Genomic DNA, 21,858 nt, shown 5'->3' with positions numbered 1-21,858 from the left:
TATTCACATAATGTTAACAGGGTAACTTATAGTCATGATTGATATTATGTCATCAATAATTACAGCAGGCTTCAGGCCAAATACTGAAGCTGACTTGGTCCTTGCCTGTGGGGCTTATGATGAAAATAGGTACACTGTAAAAGAGATGAAAGATGGTGACAGATTTTGGGGATCTGGGATCCCTTTTTGGTCAATGATTGTTTTAAAAATGCTTTTAACACATATCACATCTCCTCCCCACCTCCCCCTCCTGCTCCCTTTTATTCCCTTGTTGGTTTTTTCTTTTCTTTTCTTCCTTTCTCCTCCAGTTAAAATTACAAACCCTGATTTTTGAAAAATATGAAAAACTGGTGAATTGGACTTTGACTATCAGATATTGGGAATGGATCTGACCAAAATGAAACTTTACTAACTAGCAACTGTTTGGGGACAAGTTCAGCTTACATGAACATGAATCCTCATTTGAGGGTGACCCGCCATGCTTAGCCCAGCTTTGGCCAGGCCCCAGAATGAGAGTCGTTTCTGAGAGCCAGAGCATTTCTAGCTTTGAGTCAGTGCTACCTGCCGGCCCTCATGATCCGTTAACTCTCATGGTAAACTTTTTGAATGAATTGAAGACGACTAGGGAAATTGACAAATTTCCATGACGTGGACCAAAATGAGCATTCTAAACGGAGGGGCTGCCTTATCCACATTTTACTTAGGCCCAGCCCTGCAGAGTCCTTGCAGTTACCATTCAAACACTTATTGTATGTTAGCAGAATTAAGCCCTTTAGAGTATATATTGAAGTAAATAATTTGTAGGTAAGTAATTTGTTCCACTGAAGTACTGGTACTTTTTAGCATGACTTGCCTTTGTGATGACTATATAGAATACCAAAGATTCAACCTCTGCTCATGGGCCTGGGTTTTTGTTTCAGCTCCACTGTGTGACCTCTAACAAGTTGCTTAACTGGTCTGAGCCTTAGTTTCCTCATTTGTAAAATGAAGGCAGTAATGCCTCTTTGCAGTATCGGTGTATTAAATGGCCTAAGATTCATAAAGTATCTGGAACACTTTGCAATCAGAAACATCTGTAACTGGAATTGCTAGGAAAAAACGAGTGAATCTTTGATCTCTCGGTTTTTTATTACGTAAAATTTTAGAGATCACTCAAGAAAAAAGAACATCTAAATGCACAATTGTAATACTATCATCTTGTTTCACTCAGAAATATAGCCCTGAACTCAAACTTGAGATTTCTGTGTTAGCCGATCTTCCCTCCTCCCATCACAACCTGAAGGAAAATACTTTCGTGTGACGCAAAAGAACTTAATTCTTTTCACTCCAAGTGATAACCTTTACTAGATGAGTCAGGTTAAAAACTGACCCAAAGGAGGAAGGAAAAAACAAATAAGGGAAAAGGATTTGCTAATTCATTTTGGGGCCTGTGGGTAACATAAAACATGACAAAGCATGTAGAGTTTTTCTAATTTGTGTTTTTTAAAAAATTGGGAAGTGGGGGGCTGGCCCCGTGGCTGACTGGTTAAGTTCATGCGCTCCACTGCAGTCAGCCCAGTGTTTCGTTGGTTCGAATCCTGGGCGCAGACATGGCACTGCTCATCAAGCCATGATGAGGCAGCGTCCCACATGCCACAACTAGAAGGACCCACAACTAAGAATATACAACTATGTACCAGGGGGCTTTGGGGAGAAAAAGGAAAAAAAATAAAATCTTAAAAAAAAAATTGGGAAGTGGCTTTTATATGCCAAGATTCATTTCATGATTAGTTTTTATGGCCAAGTTATAAACTCTTGAATCTAAGGACCTAGAGTAGAAAGGCTGACACACCTGTAGCTAGAACAATGTGATTGGCATCCCCATCATTTCGTAACTGGTACACAAAGTAAGCTTAGGGTAATTGCTGCATAGTTTAGGCAACAGAGGACCTGCAATAATTTTTATGTAGGAGCATATTGTAACAGTCTTACACACTGCTCGATCTACATCAGCAATGGGAAGCCCATTCATTGGGCTTGTTGTCTCTCTCAACAAGGCCCAAGTAAAACATCATTAAATCTTCTCCAAAAGATAGTTTACTATAATACGCTGAGATTTTTGAACTGGACTCGAGAGATATGACACTATTTTATGTTTATCCATTCAGTGGTCCTCGAGAGCTGATGAAAAAGACACTGGAGAATACACGAATAAAGTCGTCATTAACAAATCTGTTCGTATTCTCGATATAGCAACAACAGAAAGAAATACTCTGACATCTGACTCCAGAAATAGAGCGGTTCCTGCACATTTTGCTGCATTACCTTGGGTATCGATAGCGACCATACTAAAGTTTGTGGTCGTTTATACACTTGGCCAAATTTCACTCAGTTTTGGTTTTCAGGTCCTACTGGATATTCTTGTGGCCATTATCTAATTGGGGGCTATATTTGAGATTGGCTTTTAAATTTTGGGTATTCTGCCTTTGCTCTTTGTAAGTGCCCAGCCATCTTAAAAGGCTTTCCAATCTTTGTTTTTGCTTGAGTTCACTTGACTTAATTATAGCCAGGTAATAAATCTAAAGCTTCGTTCTTCCCCCTCGTTTTCCCTGCTGACCTACATATGCTTAGATGTCCTCAGATATAAAGTGTGACTCTTTCAGGAGTCATTCTAAGATTGCAAAACATCAGTGCGTATTCAATAATCTGGTCCTAAATCAATTGGTACGTTTTGGAAGACCCTAGTGTGTTCTCATCCTTTCTCTAGGTACATGGGGAGTGGGTGGGTAGAATGCGGGGCCCTCGTTGGCAAGGAGAGGATGTTCTACCTGGGGTAATAAGGTATCAGATTATTCAAGAAAGTAAACCATTAGGAGCTAAATTGTGTGGCGTGTGCCTTAGTGCTTTAGAAGATCAAAGGACAGAGATATCAGTGAGGACAGAAAGAGCTCCCGAAGGGCTCTCCAGAAGAGGTGGGCTGCGGCTGTGTTTAGGGAGGGTGGGAAGCTTTGGATGGATGAAAAGAACGTTTCCAGTAAGGGGAACATGGTGGGAGAAAATGCTGAGGCAGGAATGAGCTCAGTTTGTTCCTAGAACTGAAGGATCCCAAGAAATTGTCTCATGTGTATCCTCTGTGCTTACTAATTTTGTTCCTTCGGAGTCAGTGAGTTCTCACAGAGACAGATTTGACAATCTGTGCATGCTGAGGTCTGCTTCACGTTAGCTCTTTGTCTTGCTTCTCGCAAATCTGGCTAGAATGCTATTCTGGATCAGATTGTGTTGTTTCTCCTCTCAAAACCCCTGCATGACTCCCCCTTGCTCAGTCTCCTGTATATCACTTGAGGGGGTTGGTTGCCTTCACAACACGCCCCCGAGCTTCAGCGCACCTCTGGACCATTCCCACTTTTCACAAGCCAGCTTCAACCACCTGGAACCCAACATATTCCCTCTTGTCTCTGGCCCTTCACATAAGCTCAGGTCTCAGCTTAACCATCACTTCCGTGGGGAGACCAGGCTAGGGTCTTCTGCCATTGGCTCTCGCAGCTCCCTGCAGTAGGCAAATTTTGTTTTAATTTCTTACTTAATATCTGTCTTTCCCATGAGACTATAAACTCCTTGCAATGAGAAACCCTGTCTGGCTTGATCATGAGTGGCCTGCCAGAGCCTGGCCCCAGTCATTCATTCATTCAGAAATTTCTGTTAAACACCATGTGCCAGGCCCTATTGTAACAGGGAGCAAAGCAAGCAAAAACTCTCTGTCCTTACATTCTGTTTAGGGACACAACCACTAAAACTGGCTAAGAATGAGATATATGGCATGTATATATTTATAGTCTAGCAATAAATGCTTAGGAGAAAAATAAAGCAGGGAGGAAAGACAGAAAGTGTCTGGGGGCAAGAGGAGCTTTAGGTAGAGTGGCCGGGAAAGGCCTCAGTAAGACAGTGATGTTTGAACAAAGACCTGGAGGAAGTGGGGGAAGAGCCAGGCAGATACTGGGGAAGGGCAGGTGGACTGGGGAGACAGCAGGTGCAAAGGCCCTGACTGGTGTGCCCCAGGAGCATTCAGGTCAGTGGGCTGGAGTGCAGAGAGCAAGGAGGAGAGAGGCAGGACATGAGATCAGAGCATGAGGAGGACAGCGAGGGAAGGACATTAATCGTGCACATAAATAAATGGGTGTGGGCCTGTTGTTTGTTATCACTTAATATGTGTGCTTTGGATGGGAGACTCAGAGAGACTAGGCTTGTCCTTTTCTGCTTTAAAAGCTATTTTAAATGACAATTTTAATGATTTAAAACAAGGCTAGTAATTCATCATGGAACAGAGTTCAGCTATCCTAAGCTTGTTGAGTAAAAGGATACCAACCAATCAAGCCCCTTCCCCCGGGGTCTTGGGCAAAATGCAGAAGGACCACGTGTGACATAATGAGCACATAACCCCAGCTCGGGTCTTTGAGATTCTTGTGTGCAGGTGAAAGAACATGAAAGTAGGTAACCTCAGTTACCAAAGAATTTCGTTTTAGAATCCACCTTCCTGGGGCAGGCAGGGGACTGTGTGATTTTCTAAAAATAACAATTTGAAAATAGTTGTGGTTTTGTTGTCACTGTTCTCAGTGTTTTGATTCAGTTCTTCAGGGGGCCATATTCTATGGCTACTACTGGTATAATTAGCAATTAATGTAACCATTTCAACCAGGTAACACTCAGCATCGTAACTAATGAAAGACATAGTTACTCCATGCACGGGGAAAGAGTTTAAAATATGCCAGAAAGGGGATGCAAGTGGAAGGAATTCCTTTTTTGAAATACCTCCCCAGAGCTACAGACTCCAGAGTCGTAACTCGTGTGGGTCACACAGACCCCTCTGTATGGGACAGCTGGCCCAGGCTAGCGGTGCGGAACATCACTCAGCACGCCTGGAGGGCCCACCACGCCGCCCGCACTCCGTCAGCACACACCACACACCAGCTTTCCTTCTCTCAACACTTGGCTGCCAGCCCTGCAGGCCCATGAATGGAGCCTGCTAAGAGAAATTACACAAGAAATAAAGGCTGGACGTATACCACATCTTTTTCAAAACCGGCAAACTCTCACCATGAGAACAGCTTTCTAGGTCTAGCGCGCGCTTTCAGCTCCATCGTGACAAAGAAAAACAAATCTTCACAATGTGTATCCAGAATCCAGGCCCCATCAAAATTCTCTGACTGCCACAGCTCGTGCATGGCATAGAGAGTATAAGTGCGCTGGAGAGATGAATATGGCTATGCGAAAAGCTACTGGTGCACAAGAACCTCCTAAGAAGAGGGAACTGTGAAAAGGCAAAGGATCTGTGAGGGAGACATTGATGCTTCTGTTCTCAGCGGAGGCTCAAAGCACAGATCGTGAGGCGTGCGGCTTCTCAACATCATGGTATCTCCTTGGCGTGTGACTGAAGTTTTGGGCCTGCTTTGCTTTTCTCCGATCTCCACCTTTTGTCATTGTTCGTGAAGGTAGTTGAGCTTCAGTTTGGTGTGAAATCCTAGGGCACTTAGAGCTACGTGATCAAAGTCCACTGTAGGCACTTGGGCCGATGCCAGCAAAGTTCAGGTTGTGCTTCAGACGGGGCTTGGAGTGCCTCTCCGCCATGGATAAGGGCTGGCCGGGTTTGATCTTGAATGGCGCACATTTGGGGAGTCTCAGGGCCTTGTTGATAAGCCCTGCCCGGCAGGGCACTGCTTTAATTAACATGGCCCTCGGGTTGCTTCGATTTCCCATGTTTCAGCATCTCACTGGGTGTAACCTTATCTTTCCATTTCGTCCGTATGATGGATCTGAAACAGCACAGGTGAAGTTTGTCTTTGACTCGACAGCTGGATTACTTCCAAGTTTCAAACCACAGAAGAAAAGTCCCAAATCCCAGCTCTTCTTATCATTTGACATTTTATGGAGCAGCCACAGTGGGTGAGATGCTAATATGGTTAGACACGGTTCCAGTAAAGAGAACTTATTGCTTAAAAGTTTATTCGTCTAGTAAGTGTAAGTGTTAGAGATAAATAAATGGAGATAAATAAATGATAAATGGTACTTGAGGGCAATGAGGTATGTCTCAGAAGTTTGGAAAGAGGGCAAGTGGTTGACCTCTAAGCATTAGCTATTTAAATGCATAATTCAAGGAAACAAAATGTTTCCTTACCTTTGGGAAAAGTGATTTCAGCAGAAACAGCAGGGTAGGCCAGCATCGTGAGGAACACAAGTCCTGCAAGATGCTTTTCAAGTCCGTTTGGGGCAATCTTTGATAGTCACAATGCCCATTTCCCTTTATTTACATTTGCATTTCTCGCAAACATTTTTTGTAAACTATGAACCTCCCTCAGCACCCCCAGCTTTTCTTTTTGAGGTCACACTCATTAGCGTACTAAGAAACTGATTTGCAAAACGTACCTACTCTGGGAAGAAAGCATGGCCCAAGCTAAAGAAAGAATGCGACTTCAGAGGAGGTGCACCAGGACACAAAATAAGTCATCAGAGAGGCAGTCTGGAACTGCCCTGAGAGAGCCCGTGATGGGGGTGAGGAGGGGAACCACTCTAGTCCTCAGAGATGGTGTGTGTGTGTGTGTGTGACTTGCTGTGTTATCTGTCCTTACCATGATCTGCATGGAACATCCTCCAGTACTCTTCACTCTCCCTTTGCAGATTTCTCAATAGTGACGCAGCTTGTCAGATAATGTGATATGAGGAAAGTGTTTCCATGGGTAGGAGAAAAGATATTCTGTAGGAGAAAAAGGTATCCAGATAGGGATATTATCCAGTACAGGTAGTCAACAATGTCATTTATCCATCCATTTCTTGTTAGTTAACTACAGTATTTCCATCTCTGAATACCCTAAAAAGACTTGATTTCAAATACTAGCTTTGCTACTTACTAGATGTATAATCTTAGGCTGGGCTCTGTGCCTCGATTTGTTCATTTATATATTGGAGTTTCTAAAACATCATGAGATTACTATAAGTATTAAACAAGGTAATAAATGCTCAGTGCCTGTCACACCATAAGCATTCCACAAGTGTAATTAATATTAAATTTTGTTTCTATTATGGTTTCTTATTTCAGAGATCAACAGACATCAGCACAATTTTACAGGCGCTCGAGCTCTTGAACGTGTTCCTCAAAAGGCCGTAGTTCATGAAAGGCAGTTGTTTCTCTTTTATTCACTGTAGCAAAGCTAGAGTCAAGTATCCACAGCAGGTGCTCACGAGTGTCTGATTCTGCATCCTCTCATTTTGCAAAACCCAAGAAGGATATAAATAGTCTCTGCTTTAAGAAGTTTGCTCCCTACTTGTGGGTCTGTGATCTCACCATCATGACCCAGTCGATGAAGGTCATAATGGGTTTTTTTTCCTAAAAGATGATCAAACATAGGCAAGGATTGGGTTATTTAGGTTATCACGTCTCTTCTTTTACAAGACCAAATATTTGTGAGTGGATACTGAGTTGGGAACATAAAAAATCAGCTCCCTGGCCTTGGCTTTACTAGCCAAAAACATACAGTTGCATTTAACAAGTGAACAATTTTTAATGTATTTGTTTTGCATTTAAAAATCTGTTAGATTTTTTTGTTTATAAACATGCATTATACTTTACAATAAACAGACTCACAAAGTAAAAGATCGACATTTAAGTTTGACTTGGTGACATTCGGCACACAAACATTGCAATGCTAGCCAAATGAACTTTCTGATGCAAACCATGTGCAATAGAAGAAACAAGGAACCACATAATAAGGATGGCTTCTATACTCTGTAGCCGTCCAAAAACAATATGGGTTGCTGCCATGGGTAAGAAGTGACAAGTGACGATTACTGGGTACAACACTGATACTGGTCTCATTGGGTTCTTTCCATTTGGTTGGCTTAAAGGATTCACCACCACCTAGTTCCATCTCCTTACTGTGCAGTCACCAGTAAGAATGATGCTTTTCCTGCCAGGATCACTACTGCTTGGAGACCCAGATCTTTGCACACAGTGAAGGCTCAGGACCCCATGGAATGAGAATCCTGAACAAAATATTCCTATCCCTTGAACCAGGAGCCATATTCTTTGCACTTGCCTCTGACTATGAGTTTAGGAGTAGCCATGCCCAGAAGCTGCTACGAAATTTAAGTGCATATGTTAGAAGTTGTCAAGATGCCCTAAAATTACCAAAGCGCTAACTGCTGGGGAAAAATAATATAGGTGTATCAGTTGGGTGGAAGGTATTCATTCTGTTGGGGCTGACTTGGTAGATGCTACAAATATTTGAATTTTAGATTTCTGGAAGAAAGGGGATCAAAGAAGTCTCATATACTAGGGGGAAATCATTGATTTCCTGGGGTTGGTAGACTGAAGTCTAGTTATACATTCAAAAAAATATTCAGAGTTCTAGTTTTCTTCCATGACTTTGGGTGACATCGTGTGTCTCAGTCATAACTTCTTGAAGCTGAGTTCAATACTGCCTCCTCTACCTCACGTGATAGTTAAGGCAAAATGAGAGATGGTATATGTAAAAAGTGAAAAAGTGTCTATACGCATGCAAGATTTCCATCTCCTCCCCTAGACTGTGAGCACCTGGACAACAGGACCTCGTATCTCTAGACCCAGAGTGTCTGTTATAAAGGGGGTAGGCACTTAGACTGACTGAATGAATATGCTCATTATCCACTGGTTGGTCCTGAGAAAGACAGTTGCCGTTGGAGGTGCAGAGTAGACCCACTTGTTGAAACTGGCTCCTGGAAGGGACTACTAGCGTAGAGCATGCAGGGGAGATATGGGCCCCTAAGAAGCTATTGCTGTCTGTGACTATAGAGAAAAGGGAATTTAGATTGTGAGAGGGGACGGCCTAAAGGATTCCTGTCCAGGTCTTTATTCTCACAGAAACTTGTGGAGAAAGGTCCCAGGTCTCTGATGCTGGAAATACCCATGTGGGTGAAGCAGGAAAGTCCTGTGTAATCGGTTAGGGTGTTCTGCTCAGTGTGGCTGAGTGTGATGGATGGCTTGCTGTGTTGTTTATCTCGTGCAGGTTGGTATTTCACCTCTGTTTTCATTAGACTGATGGTAAGGTAATAATTCTTTCCCCTGGCTGAAAAATCTGTCTTCAGCCATTTGTTGATCTTCTTGAACGGGCACTTCAGGTGCACAGAAGTCACCCTAAAGGAGATTTTGAATGAAAACTTAAATAATGCTGGTCGGCGTGCCATGGAGCTCTCAAGCAGCACAGGCATGCATCAGACTTACTGTGGTTATGAGTTGCAGAGTCACATTTACCCAGAGAATCAGCCTCAAGAATGGCACAAGGTAACCACACCTGCAGGAAACAAGGAGTGAACGTCACACTGTATTTCTTTGGAGACATTCAAGCCTGTATGTAAATTAAAGTACAGTCTTGGTGCGGTGTTTCCACGACGCCATGTGTTGCAGTGGAAAGTGCCCCAGACTAGAACTCAGAAAACTCCATGATTCTCCTGACAGGCAGATTTCTTAATACCTCTAAGCCTCAATTTCTTCATCTCTCAAACAAAGATAATAGTGTATGCTGTGGTTTTAATTGAAAGCACTTAAAAGATAGCATAGCTTTTAGTTTCTCTCCAAGGCTAATAGGAGCAAATTGAAAACAATGACGGAGGCATGTGGCATCAATAAGCTGCAGCGCTATAGCTCCTCCTTCTTTCTAACCCCTTTGACGACGAGGATAGAAGGCAAGAGGAGAGTGCTGGCTCATTAAGCATTGGTCAAGGAATCAAACTCCCTGTAACTGACAGCAGAGGTCCTTCCAAGCAGTGTTCTGAGTTCACGAGCTGATGCGCGGGTGATAGGACTTCTCCTTACAGAGCCCAGGAAGTTGCTCCATCTGGAGGGGACCTGCCAAAAAGTTTTATCCACTCAGGATGTCGTCGGGTCATTGGAAGAGAGAGTCAAAATCTTGGACTGCTGGTCTCAATTCTCAGGTCTTCCATTCAGGATGAGGGGCCCTTCCTTCCCACCAACCAATGGGGACAGCCCATCCATCCTCTCTATACTCTAGGCCCCTTACCTTGAAAAATGGTTCTTATTTAATATAACTAGGGTGAGCATATATCCTGACTTGTTCTTAACAGTTCAGTTTATCCTTTTTGTGTCAGAATAAATATTATAGCACTCTCATTAACTCTCCAAGTGTTTGAGTTTGGACAATAAATTATATGACACCCCAAATACAACAGATTAATTTTTCTGTAGGCACCTTGTCCACCCTCAGCAAATGCCTCATGTATACTGCTAATATCCTCTCTGCCCTTGGCTTAGTTGGTTTATGGTATACAAATACAAATAAATTGTTCCTTTATAATTTTCACGCAGCAATCTGAATTCATCAATATCATTTTCAGCGCACTCCTGACTTGATGGGGGAGTCATTATGAAGAATTGTGGTTAATAAAATGTAATGTTTCTAATGAGGAAGGATCCCCCCCCAAATACTTTTGTGAGGATCAACTAAAATAACTTTTGTGAAGTGCCAATCAAATGTAAACTACTATGATTAATAATTCTGAAATAAAAATGTCAGCTAAGGAATTATTTGCATTCATTCATTTTTTAATCAAGCAATTATTCAACAAATATTTGTGTAGTGTTTCCAGGTTCTGTGCTAGATACTGGAAATATCAAAATGAAAAACAGTCTCTGACCTTAAGGAATTTATAGAAAATGGGGTAAAGAGACAAGCCAGTGATGACAGTCTGGCTGTGGTAGCACAGAACAGGAGCACGTAACTCAGCTTCTGGCCACTAGAGAGTGGGGAGGGAGGGAGGGAGATGGACGGCTTCCAAGAGGCAGTGATGTGGAGTGAGTCTTGAAGGAGGTGTAGGTGTCAGCCAAGGGAGAAAGATACAGAAAATATTTTCTTTCAGATTTTTTCTGATATTGGAAAATAATAGAAAGACATTCAAAACTCAAGAAACATTCTTTTGCTTGAATGTTGATGTCTTCCTGTTGATTCTAAAGGAAGCTGTTGCTTCCTGGGGTCTGGGGGACTCAGTGGTTAAAAAAGCTTTTATAGTTAGGAGACTCTTAAAAAGCTGGAATTCTATAAGAGCACTTTCCAGTAGAAAGTTGTGATCCACCTATGAAATTTGAAATTTTCTGGCAATCATATTATAAAAGTAAAAAGAAACAGGTGAAGTTAATTTTAATAATATGTTGCATTTAACCCATTATATCCAGAGTATTATCATTTCAATATGTAATCAATATGAAAAATGAGATATTTTACAATCTTGTTTTCACATTAAGATTTCAAAATCCAGCATATGTTTGGACTTAGAGGACATTTCAGTTCATTGTAGCCATGGGTGGCTAGTGGCTCTCATATTGAACAGTGCAGTTTTCTAACATCATCCCTTACTGTGGTCACAAATGCAAATGAACCCAAAGGGTCCTGTCTGGGTTTATTCATGACTGTTAATTCCATCACATATAAATAGCATACACTTCTTCAAGAAGGTAGAGGCAAAGACTCTGCAAAGATCTATGTTCTGTCCTATGTATTTCCCTTATATTTGACAGTCAACAATTTATAATGACAGGCTGTATACCTCATAACCCAACTATGATACAGTCTTCAAAATATAAATGCTTTAATTGTGGGTGCAGCCAAAGCATTTTGGGCTTCCCAGGTTGGTTATAGATGCCACTACCACAGGGGCCAGTTTCTGATTCTGCATCTGTGATACAATTCAGAACCAATTATTCCATCACAAAAGATGTGGTCAAGGCGAACCTTCACACATAATGTCACTTAGGATTGTTTTTTTCTTATTGAAATGGTCGCAGTGCTGTTTGTAGACAGCATATTATCCTTTTATGAGCCAAGACAGAAGAATGACGTTAGGATGAAAGTCCTGCTAATGATTCATCATTGGGAAGGCAGTGCTCTCTGGGTCTTGATTTCTCTACCTGTGCAATGGCAATATTAACGTTGACCCCAAGGTCTTGGTACCATGAAGATATGAACAAATACTGTCATCTTTCTGGTTCTCAGTTTAGCACAGTGCCGATTATTGCAAAAGATTTCTTCAGTCTCTAGAAGTGTTCATGAGATATAGGGCCATCCAGTGAGTCACTTTTTCTTTATTCTCTTAAGTGGATCATTCACAGTTTGTGACAACAACATCACTAATTGCAAAGCCAGTGCCAGGGGCACTGCGGAGTCGTTGAGGAAGTCACTGTTAGCTACAACCCGTATAACAACTGACTATTCTCTAGAGAGGCCACATGCCATCCTGAGAGAAGGCAGGGCTGGTGCCTCAAAGTTCTTCCGCAGAGGAGGCGCACAGCCTGGGGCCAACTATTTAACTGCCGCCTTCTCAGCTGTGAAAAATGAGAACGGCAATCCTTACCGCTTTAGAAGGGAGTTGTGTTTATTAATTAGTTTGTATTTCGGAGTGCTTCACAACTGGAAAGTTTCACTATTGAATTAAGGAAAATTCCCTTTCATTTTATCCCCCACCACTTTAGGATGAAAAGAAACTGTGCTCACTGAGGCTGTGAGAAAAATGGAGGGGATTCAGGCAGAAAAGCTAACAAACCTGACTTCTAAAGGTAGTGGCTCATTTCCCCGACTGTAAGATGGCACCTATTAAAGAAGCTTTGTAAATTAGGTATCTCAAAGGGCAGCCAAACCTGCTATCTGAAGAATTGCATTCGTTTTAGACTTAACTTTTATGATCGCTTCAAGAAAAAAAAAAAAAAAAAAAGACAAAAAGAAAATGAGCCAAAGCACACTGTGAGGGGGGATTTGAAAATGAAACCTTTCTTCCTAAGGAAGTCATAAACTTTATCAGGTTTTCTTACTTGAAAAATAGGAGCTTGGACTTACTTGTATCTCAACCTTTAGATCCTCAACTCTCCTTGTCGTTTTTCCAGCTTATGCTAGAAAGGATGCCCACCAGACTTTTCCTTCTAAGTGTTCCATTATCATCTGAAGATTAATTGTTCAGAAAAAGAGAATTCACTCAATATTCTCCTTGTGGATAACTGTCCACTGAACTTGTTTTTCCCTTCCATACGGTGGAAATGCAGCTACCCATCTGGGACAGTGCTTCCAGTCTCCTGTGCATCTAGCTGGGGTCATGTGACGAGTTTTCACCACTGGAAAACGAGCAGAAGGAGCATTTCTAAGAAGTGAATGTGCCATCTCCACTATCTCTGAGGGCAGGAAATGATTCTGAAGACGTAGGGCAAGGCCAAGCCTCAAGTTAGAAACCTGAATCCTTCATCCCACAGGTAAGGGACATCTGCTTTGGATTGTTAGCTGAGTAAGAAATAAACTTCTATTGTGTTAAATCAGTTTTTTTGAAGTTTATTCTTACAGGAGCTTTTGTTACCCTAAGACATACACTGCCAATGTTGACAGTCTTCCCTAAATTTCCCTTTATAGTTGTCTTTTCTGTGCCAGACCATGAACTCCTTTAGGACTTTCAGGACACCAGTATAGTGTGGGCATATAAGATATTTAATAAATGCATAAGGAATGGAGGAAGGAAGGAAGGAAGGAAAGAATGAAGGAAGAAAGGAAGAGAGGGAGAAAAGGTGGGAGGGAGGGAATTAATGTGTCTGCATTTAAGGTGACTCACTTATTTTCTTTGAAGCTTTCAAGCTCAACATGCCCATCCCTCCCCAGACCCATTAAGTGGCAAAGAAGGGAAATATTTCTACTTTCTTCATGGTCTTCGAAAGGATGGACACACAGCCCTGAGGGAAATCGCTGGCCAGAGGAAAGCAGTCCCCTAGAGATAGCAATCCAAATATCATCATAGAGCTGGGCCACCGCCAGCATCTCCATCAGCAACTTTGAAGAGTTGTCTGTCTTCCCAGCACAATAAAACTGGAGACATGAGCATCCAGAGCTCCAGCCAGCACAATTACATGAAGCCAAAGCGCATTATCACTTCTAGGTTGCAGGATTTATGACCAGCTCCGATGGAAAATAAAGACAGAGATACTCTACTTGTCTGAATTCATCACTCACAAAAGGCAGTATGTTTTAATCATAGAGAAGTTGTCTATATTGTACTTTTTCTAACAAAAACCTTCACAAGCAGAGCAGAAACGGATACCAGCATCTTAAAGAAAAAAAGAAAAATGCAAAAGATTGCCAGTTTGATTCTGTTCAGAAAATATGCCCTTGATATCCTTTATTGTTGAAAAGCTCCTTTCAAATGCATTGAGGCACGTGCTTCTATTTTGGAGTTTCCCTGGGTTTGGGAAACTGCTTCTAACCTGAGTGGAACAGAGGGGTAGGTTTGTAGGTCTGTATGGTGTATCAGTGTCAGCTGATCCAGGGACTAAGTAATGAGGCTAAAATCATTCTACTTCTAGGATGCCTGTGACTTCCATTTGCCATGAGAGTGTTAATTCCTGTGGCAGTACGCCTGCCATGAGCTCCCCCAGAGCCATGCTCTTCACCAGCACAGCATTCTCAGGCATTACTACAGATGCTCATTAATCATCTCTACTCTAGGAGGTACGCCCTGTGAGCTCAGACTCTTGGTGTTCCTGGCTCAGTGTTAGGACATGGTGAATGCAGAAAATATTGAAGAGCTCTGATTAGGTTGTGATTTTAAGTAATTAAAATTCTTGGGCTGGCCCTGTGGCATAGTGGTTAAGTTCAGCATGCTCCACTTCAGCAGCCTGGGTTCAGTTCCAGGGTGTGGACTCAAACCACTCATTGGTGGCCGTGCTGTGGTGGCGACCCACATACAAAATAGAAGAAGATTGGCACAGATGTTAGCTCTGGGAGAATCTTCCTCAAGCAAAAAGAGGAAGATTGGCAACAGGTAATAGCTCAGGACCAATCTTCCTCAGCAGAAAAAAATTATTTACAAGGACCATTTGTTTTCACTGTTAGTTCCCTCATAGACAAAGAAAGGGTAAACCAGTGTGGTTTTTGTCTAATGTTTTCAAATTTTGAATTATTTAAATACATGTTGGTGAAATTGCTATTTAACTGTTTATCAGAACCAAAATTACAGCCTCAAACCTTCCACAAAATGGAAAAGACTGTTTGGAAAAGGAAGGAAGGTGCCACATAATCCTTTAAACACAAGATTCAGCCCTTACTTCTACTGATGCTTGGAATAGCTCCCAAAACCCTAAAAGTGGGTTTGTTTCCGGAACACCTGGACCAGAGACCACATTTTTATGAGGTTTGCCTTTCACAGTGAAGTTTACATCAGGGAGCTATATTTTCCCTATATTTACTTTTAAGTCATTTGGGTTTTCTAATAAAATAACAATTCTCATTTTCTTCCTTCTTCCCAGATGAACACATTTATTGTTTTAATCTGTGAAAGGTTCTACATGGGGCTGTGGTTGATGATTGGGACGCTCTGGAATGGTGCATTAGGAAAAGAATATTATTTACATTTAGGAAAATACTCAGTTGGCTGAATGTCTAGCCACTAAAATAATAACAGTTCGTCAAAACATAGTTATCCCAAATATCCTTTCAAGAGCGGCGATCAGATTTCCTGAAGAGTCCAAGATGAGGATGAGAATTGTGAGGAGGCGAGACCAGAGGGACAAACCAGGTTTGGAAACAGGAAGTAGGTCAAGGAATTGAGGGTTTGAAATATAGGAAAAGAAAGAACTCATGGAATTCTCCTCCGTAGACGTCTAGTCTGAACGTAATCCAGGCTGGTGGGAGGTAAAATCACTATCTGATATTCTGTGGCCACCTCAAAAATGTGTTGGTAGTTTCAACCAGACTGGAGTCCACATTGAAAAACCATCAGCCCCACTGCCTCAGGCTGCACAGCACAGCTACAGGCCCAAATCTGCCCAGAGGGACCCAGTGCCACTTATGGTCAGGATGGGGGTTGGTGGGGAGAAGAGCAGCATGTGTACTCAAGCTGGTCGCTAAGGGGGACAGTGGGGGTGTCCAGTCCAGGGCGATGCATTCAGCTCCGCTCTGGAGCAGTAAACAGAGAAGTGACAAGAGGCTGGGCTCCCTTGTTGTTGTTGTTGTTAGTGCCTTTGAGTTGATTCTGACTCTGTGAAGCAGAGCAGAACCCTGCTTTTTGCCCCATCCTCTCACCTTTTGGTGCTGTATCAGACGATGCTCTGCTGTTATTCATAGGAGTTTCATGGGCAGTGTTTTTGTAAGTGGGTGGCCAGGTCCTTCTTCCTAGGCTGTCTTAGTCTGGAAGCTCTGCTGAAACCTGTCCACCCTGGGTGACCCTGCTGGGACTTGAATTTCTAGTGGCATAGCCTTCAGCATCATAGCAACACGCAGACACCACAGGATGACAACCAAGAGACGGCAGTGTGGTTCCCTGACCAGGAAAGGAACTCGAGTCCTGGTGGTGAGAGTTCCGAATCTTAACCACTTGGCCACCAGGGCTGGCTAAGCTCTTTTGTTAGGAACTCTTAATCTTGTAAGGTGACCATAGATTGGTAGATTTATTTTTTTATTCAAATAATAACTTGGAGTATATATATAATAAATATGTATGTGTATATGTACATGCTTGATTAGTATTTATATAAAAGTGAATGTATTAAAACATTCTAAACTTACATTGTGGTGATGGTTGCGCATCTCTGTGAATACACTAAAACCCATTAAGTTGTACACTTTAAATGGATAAGTTTTATGATATGTGATTATATCTCACTAAAGATGTTTTCATCCCTTTATTTTTCTAAAAATAAAAATTGTAGACTGGGTTTTGTTATTTTTCTTCTTCTTCTTCTTCTTCTTCTTCTTCTTCTTGACTTCCTTCCTTCTGTGCTTTTATTTTCACTTCAGGTCTTGGTAGTCCCAGGATATACTCCAGGGTTGCTGCATGTGGGCTAATGAATTATAGCCTTATTCCAATTTTAGAGCTGCCAGGCCACACTGTCCATGTTATGGGGTCAGCAAGAAAAATTATAACCCCAAAGTGAAACTGGCCCAGAGTGATGCTCATGGGCTCCTGCATGCCCTCCTCCCGCCCCTCCAGCTTCTCATTGCCTTTTCTGGGTGTGGATGCTTCCTCTGGTCTCAGGCATCACCATCTGAAAGATGATGATTTCTTTGATCCCTCCTACTTCTAACATTCTATGATGTGGATGAGGTTGGTGGAAGTTGTTGTGAATGTGAAAACTGGTGGTGATTTTTTAACCTATCTTCAAAGCCAGTGAAGAAATAATTCAGCTTTGCAATGTCTTATGTAGTATAATTGCAATTGTTTTATACATGATAAAATCTTTAAGGGTTATATTAGTCAGTTTCATAGGAATTATTCATCTCCTTTTTTTTGATGGGTTGGTAAGGTAAATCGAGTGAATAGTGTAGAGCAGTGCTTCTCAAACTATCTATTGTGAAAGATCAAATTTTTAAAAAATTTCCAAGAGATTGGTAATTTTTGTAAACCAATACAATAAATTACCAGTAAAAAAACAAGACAGGCAAAATACATGCCACTTGTTAATATTAGATTCATTAGACATTGTTACATTTCAATAAATATTATCAAAACAAACATAACATAGAAAAAAGAAATTACATTTTTAAAAACTATACACATTGTTCATTGAAAATATCTGTAGAGGTGAATACTAGAGAAAATTGCTGTAACATTCATAATTTTTATAATTCTGCCATCATTACATGAAATTATAAGCTCTTAATGAACAATTTGTCTATCAATATTTATTTTTAATGTGATGGATGAGTTTGCTTCTTGCTTGTTAACTTGTCTAATCTATGTTAGATTGATGACAATGCTACTCATAGAGGATAACGTATATCTAAACTGTTTCTATGTTTTAATACTACTGGAAATAGAGAAACCAGTCTTGTGGAGATGTATTCATGGGAATGAAAACAAAACAGGATATTTTGTTTGAAGTTTTGTTTAAAGTTTAAAACATTTTTAAACTTTTCCAAAATGAAGCAAGTGGTATTCTATCTGCAAAGCTTTTTCAATTCTATATCAGTAACCAATTCTAATTATTTATTCTGTAAAGTTATAGTTAAATAATTTTTTTTGTTTGTTTTTTTTGTCGAGAAAGATTCACCCTGAGCTAACATCTTTTGCCAATCTTCCTCTTTCTTTTTTCCTCCCCAAAGCCCCAGTGCACTGCTATATATCCTAGTTGTTAAGTTGTTCCAATTCTTCTATGTGCACCACTGCCACAGCATGGCAACTGACAGACAGGTGGTGCGGTTCTGACCAGGAAGCAAACCTGGGCCGCCAAAGTGGTCAGTGCCAAACTTTAACCACTAGGCCCTTGGGGCTGGCTCTAAATTCAATTTTGGCAAAAGAGAGGGATTCTGTCTTTATATGCTTTTGAGTTACAGTTGACAAATTAACCTTAAAACATCACATTTTAACATGGTCCTACTGCATGCCATATGTAGCTCACCTCATGAGTTCAACACTCCTTGAGCTGGTCTATATGCTGCTCAGTGAAATGAGTCCATTGACCATGCATTTTGATGTCAAGGCAATGTCAAATTGCTATAAAAATTTGTATCCACTTACTCTCAATTTCTGTACATATCTCATTGTGGACCAGTAACAGTTGATGGACCAGTACCGGCCCATGGACCACACTTTGAATAGCAGTACTATGGAGCTATAGCGTTCCTTTAATTCTTCAAAGCAATTGAAGTCATCTATTCCAATGGACTTCAGCATTAAATGAGTGGTTGGACTCTAAAAACTGAGATTTTATAATCCTGTGGATTGATGTTAACCTAAAGGGAAGGTTGAAGAACATTGCTATTGGGTTCTTCATTTGAACTTTTCCTGTTCAATACATTTACCAATGACTTAGATGAAGGTATAAAATTGTACTCATCAGGCTTTAAAATATAGTTTATATATATTAAGCACTTACTTTGTATGATCCACGCACTATGCTAATTGTTTTACAATGATTATTTCATTTAATCTATAGAACAATAATTCTGTGATGTAGGTACTGTAATTATCCCCAAGTTATAGATGGGAAAAGTTAAGTAACTTCCCCGAGGTCACACTGCTACTTAGTGGTGCAGCTGAAATTTGATTCTAGGCCAGCCAACTCCACATCCAACACTCGGATCCACCTAACTGGCCAGCCCAAACTGGCCAAGATTGGCACAATTATAAGCGAAGGAAGCAGAATATTTAAAATATTCTGTAGGCTAAATGGGCAAAAATCAATACTATGACATTTAAGAGGAATAAATGTCAGTTCTTCTATTAGATTAACATAAGTCAGTTACACAAAAGCAGGCTGAGGAAGGCCTGGCACATCAGAGTCCTTTGGGATCACCTCCTATCCTGCCTGCCTCATCTCTGATACCAGCCACTGTAGCAACACACATCCCTAGAGCTCTGCAGGCCACTTCTGCTAACAGCTCCTTGTTTAATGAGCTCGTCTTCCCGCCCTGAGATTCTTAGGAAGCACTCCAGCAGAAGACTGCTCAGGTTGCATACAATAGCAGCTGGAGCAACCCCTAACCAACTGGGACAAAAGTCTGCTGGATAAATGTTTCATTGTCAGTGCTTTATGTGGTGAGCAATTCTGACAAGCGTTCTATAGCCTCAGACGGTCGTTGTAAGATCCAGTCCCAGTTGGCTGCTGCAGGAACCAACTCCATAAGGCGCCTTTGATTGGCTTTTCCTCCCTCTCCATTTCATGCTCCCTGGTTCTCACCCCTGATCAGAGGAATCACCTCCAAAGACACTCCCTGAACACACATTCTTGTCTCAGACTCTACTTTCAAAGAAACCCAAAGTCTTAGTTCAGGCTACCATAACAAAGATACTGGGGGGCTTAAACAAAGATACTGGGGGGCTTAAACAACAAACCCTTATTTCTCATAGTCCTGGAGGCTGGGAAGTCCAAGATTAAGGCGCCTGCGGATTTGGTGTCTGGTGAGAGCCCACTCTGGTTGATAGCGGGCTGTCTTCTCACTGTGTGCTCACATGGTGGAAGGGTGAGGGAGCTCTCTGGGGTCTCTTTCACAAGAGCACTAATCCAATTCGTGAGGGCTCCACCCTCATGACCTAATCACCCCCCAAAGGCCCCACCTCCAAATACCATCACACTGGGAATTAGGTTTCAACATAGGAGTTTTGGGAGGACACAAACCCTCAGTCTATTGTACTAGGTGAGGACACTGGCCTGGCAACAAATCACGTAAAAATTAGATCTTAATAGATGACAAATTCAGCTGAACACAGGAATGTGATATGATAGAAAGAAAGGAGAGGGGAAAGGAGAAAAGAGAAAGAGAGAAAGAGAAAAGAGGGAGGGAGGGAGAGAGGGAAGAATTGGCATAAAGGCATTACTATCTGAAGACCTGCAACAGACCAGTTGGCAGTATCACCTTACAATTCTCAGCATCCACACAAACTCATGTTAGGGCTGTGAGTCATTTTGTGGGTACCAGAAGTTTTGACCGACACCCGCCTCACACACACACAACTTTGTGAGCCCGGTGGTTTGGTCCCCTTGCAGTACTGCTCTTCAGCTCTGTGCTCAGCCCTCAACAGCCTTCACAAGGGCAGAGCTCCCACACCCTTCAGAGGATGCCTGGCTGGGCACTCCTGGGTCGACGCAAAGTTTGCTATTTGCTTTGTTTGCCGTGTTTTTGCTGTTTGTTTTTAATTCTTGGGCTTTTTACAAATGTATCCAATGCTGCAGCATCCTTGAAGAAAAGGCCTGCTAGAACAGGTAATGGGAATGATGCTAATAATACCATGGGTATACATAGCACCTCTCTTTCCAAATGCTTGACTGTCTTCATATCTATGCTCTCCTTTATCTTCATGACATCCCCATCAAGTGGCCCAAACTAGACAGCATACGGGTTAAGATCTAGCCTGTCAGGTTTACAATGTTTCTAGTAGAAAGTTTAAGAGACATTCGACTGAGTCATAGGCACTTTCAAAATCTCGTGTCTTCTAGACTAAGAGGTCATTTGTCTAATTGTTTTCTTTGCTTTTACATTCTTTCCAAAGTTAATTACTAACCTTAATTAGTTCTAGCTATGAGATCTCCAAGACTATATTCTTTGTAAACATATGCTACCTTATTAGTTAAGTCTAAATATTTACAAAATCTTTCTATGTAGTAGTTTGACTGCTCTGATAGTGGCTGTCGTTGTCTCTTTATAAAAGGAGACATCCAACCTTAGTGCCCAACGCTTGCAGGAAATACAGAACTTCTACTTTCCCTTATTTTGTCTTCCGTGTTTTATTTTTAATTGGAGCCTGTTTGGGCAGGAGAGGTTGGAGCAGAGTGAAAGAGGTAAATTACCATGGTATTAGAGATGATGTTTGTATCAAAGATGAGGAAAAGGCCAAATTTGTAAGCGAAAGTAAAGGTCATGCAACATTTTTCAACAGTGATGGCTTTGTAGTATCCAAAAATGAATTAACTATTTTCAAGTTACCCCTAAATGATCTGTTCCTGCCCAGGTCTCTCCAGGGTGCCTTGACTGTGCCTACAGACTATACCACTCAACCAAGAATCTGAGACATTTGTCTGAATCTGAAATTATTCCCCCATAGATGCTTAGAGAAGACCCAAGTGTATGTTCACTCCAGTAAGAAAATTGGTCCATGGCTTAACTGCTGTGTTTCTGAGCGAAGGTCTTTGGATAAACTCCAAAGCAATAAATCATCACATGTGCCAGGACAGAATTTTTTTTGATAGTTAGATCTATCTATATGACCCTAATATATACTACTACATAGTAACAATAATAATAATAATGGACATCTTACATTTGTATACCATTGTACAAGTTCCAAAGTACTTTCCCACTTACAATAAACATGTCAGTAGAGCTATCTTGGACTGACCTATTAATGTAGTATGGTATAGGAAGATTCTTTCTCAAGAAT

This window comes from Equus przewalskii, chromosome 17 (assembly GCF_037783145.1).
Source record: "Equus przewalskii isolate Varuska chromosome 17, EquPr2, whole genome shotgun sequence".
In the NCBI taxonomy this organism is placed as follows: domain Eukaryota; kingdom Metazoa; phylum Chordata; class Mammalia; order Perissodactyla; family Equidae; genus Equus; species Equus przewalskii.
This window is presented reverse-complemented; position numbering follows the sequence as displayed.